The sequence below is a fragment of the Ixodes scapularis genome, unplaced genomic scaffold (genome assembly GCF_016920785.2).
Source record: "Ixodes scapularis isolate PalLabHiFi unplaced genomic scaffold, ASM1692078v2 PGA_scaffold6__148_contigs__length_123643588, whole genome shotgun sequence".
Taxonomy (NCBI): domain Eukaryota; kingdom Metazoa; phylum Arthropoda; class Arachnida; order Ixodida; family Ixodidae; genus Ixodes; species Ixodes scapularis.
The window spans coordinates 48,198,224-48,201,990 of record NW_024609881.1 but is presented as its reverse complement, the minus strand read 5'-3'; the positions used below and the strand labels follow the sequence as shown (position 1 = coordinate 48,201,990).

Sequence of the window (3,767 nt, the reverse complement as noted above, 5' to 3'; positions counted from 1 at the left end):
GGTTGTTGCGCGGCATCGGGCAGAAGGACTGAAGTTCCCTCGATGCATTGCGGCAGCGGTGGCGTAGTCAAACTGGCCGGAGAGATCGGTCTATTGGGTTCCCAATGGGAGGATTTCCAGTGGTTCATGCTGCATGCAGCGTATCACAAAAACACAAGCATGCCGTTGTCTTCGGCGCGCATGCTTTCACGTGCACCCTAGCAGACGACGCACGGAGGTAACCCCGCTTTTGGATGTTTCCAATTTCGGTCACACGGTAGCGACACCTTTCGACCTCGAGGCGCGCGCAGTCCTAGCGAGCGATACTCGAAGATATGATCTGATTTTGTATTTTATTATTTTCCCCCAGAGGGGGACGGGCCACTCCCGGAGGTAGTGCAATACCGGGCCGACCCTGGCGTCCTCGAAGCAAGCTTCGGAGGAACACCGAGTGCAAAAATAAGTTTAATATCTTGGACCAATTAGGCCCATATCAGATATTAAGCTGATAAGAACAGACACTACACTTGATCTTAGCCAAAAGGCCGAGAAGCGATACTGCTGCATGCAGCACATTTTGCCCCACCTACAATAAGCTTCCCACAATTACGAGTACCTCGTAGCTTAATATCATATTTTCTCAACATATTCAAACGAACAAACAACAATATTCTGGGCAATAATCTTACTACCACCCAGCTAGTTTTATCCATAAGTTACATTCAATCACAAAACAAAGCCTAGAGCCATATTCTTAATATTTGTGCATACAGAAACGTCCAGCTTCTTGTGCGCGTTTTGTCGACCTTTTTAATGGCGACCCTATTTACCTGTGTACGCAATACAATCAGCCTTTTTATTAAATGGGTCTCTTTAATAATGGCACGCTTACTGTGAGCGACTTTATTTTCGAAGGCTCGGTATTTCGCGAAGTGAGGGTTTTGGGAATACTTCGGGGGCACAAAATATATTAGCATATTGTAATATATTCGCTTGATCTATTTTGCGTGATTCGCGAAAATTACTTTGTTTCCAGTACTCGCTTTTCTATGGTTCTTGAAGAATGGGATGGGTTCCAAACAGCTACAACCGAATTATCGCCCCAAACAGTCGGTTAACTCAAATATCTTGATTTTGTTTTTAATTAGTGAAGATAAACATGTTGGTTTAACTGCGAAGTTACTGAGCGTCATCAAAAATTACTAAATCCGTAAATTCTATAAAGCTTTGGAACGCGTGGGAAGCGCGGTGGTTCGCTAAAGCTAACACTCCTACAACCGGCGCAACGCTGGCAGGGGTTGTCGAAAAGATGTCACAAAAGGAAATAACAACGAAGAAAAAAAATTTTGCAGTTGGCGCCGGGGGGAGCCGCCACTAGTCACGTGGTAGACTGGTGCGCCGCCGCGCGCCCGAGACGTTCATCGCCACCCCTGAAGTCCCAAGACCATAGAGTTATTACAATGTACGCTGGAGGTTCAAGTGGCGCTAGTGTCTATGCGACTTCCTGGAGGCAAATTTAAGCAGGCAGCAACCGGTCTACTTTTGCGGTGCTCCTGTGAATTCCTATGGGAAAATGCGCGTGCATTTCGTGTCTCCGACGGAAAATAAACATACAGTATATAACTTTTGTTACTTTGGTCGTACCGAATAGTATGTACCTTTATTAACATCGTAAAAGTGTAACTGCTTTAGTTACAGCATTTTTCTTTACCACTGAATGACGTTAAACTTCGCTATATTTCAGGCCCAAACCTGTTCCATGGCAGGTATGTAAAAACGAGCGACGATTCTAAGAAAAATAATCATCGAGAATAAGGTCGAGCAGTGGTTCTCAAATGGGGGTCCGCGAAGGCATTCCAGGCGTCCGCGAGGCCCTGCCTCATTAGTCAAGCCCGGCTATAAAAGTTGTAATCTTTTAGCTTGAAATGGGGGGGGGGGGGGGGGGGGGGGGGGGGACGTTCCAATTTTGGAGTGAGTTTTCTCGTGTGTATGTCAATGAGCGAAGTCTAGCCCTTACTTATATCGATTTATTGAATTATTGTCACAAGTAATATACACCTTCTCCATCCCTCACCAGGAACGGGGTCCCCTATCATCTTCGGCGGTCCACAAGGGGTCCACAAAACGAGAATGGTTGAGAACCACTGATGTAGAATGTGTTCAAGGTTTGCCAGCATGCCGGTGGTGCTTATATATATAGCTAATATGCCCGTCCTGTCACTATAGGAAAACTGACTCCGTCGTGCATCTTTACGAGCGGATAAAAACATTCGAAACGTGAAAAATATGGTTTGTGGGCTATGAAAGGTGTTTTTGTATTATTATTTCCTATTTCGGGGAGTATTTATAGGACACCTGTTCTCTGGCTTCTTCCTATATCGAAAGATTTTGAGCGTGGGGGTGATGTGAACGCAGAACAAGCATCTTCGCACATATTCATGAGCAGAAAGAATAAAGCGGTACTTATTTCTTGCATATTGTACTATATTACGTGGCTTTCAATTTATTTTGATCGTCTTCATGCACAAGGAGTTACTTATCCAGTGTTATTCCGTAGTTCTTGCCGTCTCTCTTGGTTTTCCAGATGTCCTTCGTTCGTTTGGCACGTACATCCACCATGCTGGAGAGCTCCATCGTGTTCGCGCTAACATTGTCCGACAGTGCACACAAATACACGTACGAAGCGGTTTTAGCACCGTTTTTTATGCCATGAATTGAACGTAAAAACTCATTAAATGATCAAATATTTCGTAGACGTGACTGAGAAATGTTCCAATCTACCTATACATGCCAATTATTCGTGATACTTGCTCTTATAATCTAGCGCAGGGAGAAAATGCACTCGCCTCTTCCCATAGAAATGCATTGCCGGGTGTCAATCTCCGACTGGTTGCTGTCTGCTTCAGTTTGCCACAGCACACTAGCGCCAGTTGAACCCCTAGCATAGATTATATATAACTCTATGCCCAGAACCCCCACGCCGGCTGAACGCGTTCTCCACGCCGCCGCCGGAAGGGACCGAGTTCCGGCGCGCCGCCGCGGTCAATTTCTGACCGCCGCACAGGTCTATCACGTGGTGCTTGCGCTCTTTCGGAAGCTTCCTTTGGGCTCTACAAGTTACTTCTTAATCTTAGTTTTTTCCCTTCAAACGAAGATTAATAAGTACGATTTAGAGCCCATAGGAAGCTCCCGACAGAGCTCAAGCATCACGTGACAGTGGACAGTCACGTGACGATAGCGGCCAGGCGACCGCCGGCGCTAGCTACAAATTCGTTTCGAGCAGTGAAGACCGTTCCATTAGGGTCATAGCAGAGAGGGTAAAAAGAGAAAAAAATTGCCCTCCCCCTCTTGCCCCCATGTCGTCTGCTCCGCCGAGTGGACAGTACCTCCGGCTGGCGTACAAACTCTGTTTAAAATCGCGTCGTTTTGCAAATTTCAAGCGCAGATGCGCAGATATTGGTATGCCAGTTATCGTGTATTACTATGCTAGATAAAAAAGACTAACAGAGTCCAATTGCGCTGTTATCTGCGTGCAAATAAAAAAAAAAAAAAAAACAGGGAAAACTGTGTCAGACTGGCCGGTCTCTCCGGCGAAAAGTGAATCCGGTAGCTGTACCTTTTTTACTACACAAAGTTCGTACTGGTGTAGGCCTTTAGCGACCATGAGTGGATGTCTGAAATAATAAATAAAAACGAGCTTTCCTACCGCAATACACGCAGTAGTTGAGGGTAGTACTGCCAAATGACTCAACTGCTATTTAAGTAACGGAAAAAAGATATGTCATTTG

At 45.6% G+C, this 3,767-nt stretch overlaps 1 non-coding gene across 1 annotated transcript; it reads right to left on the bottom strand.

Annotated features, from left to right (window-relative positions):
- Positions 1-350: 350 nt before the first annotated feature.
- Positions 351-536, bottom strand: LOC115327469. Its single transcript, XR_005715041.1, has one exon. It is a non-coding gene; the product is annotated as a U2 spliceosomal RNA (small nuclear RNA).
- Positions 537-3,767: the final 3,231 nt, after the last annotated feature.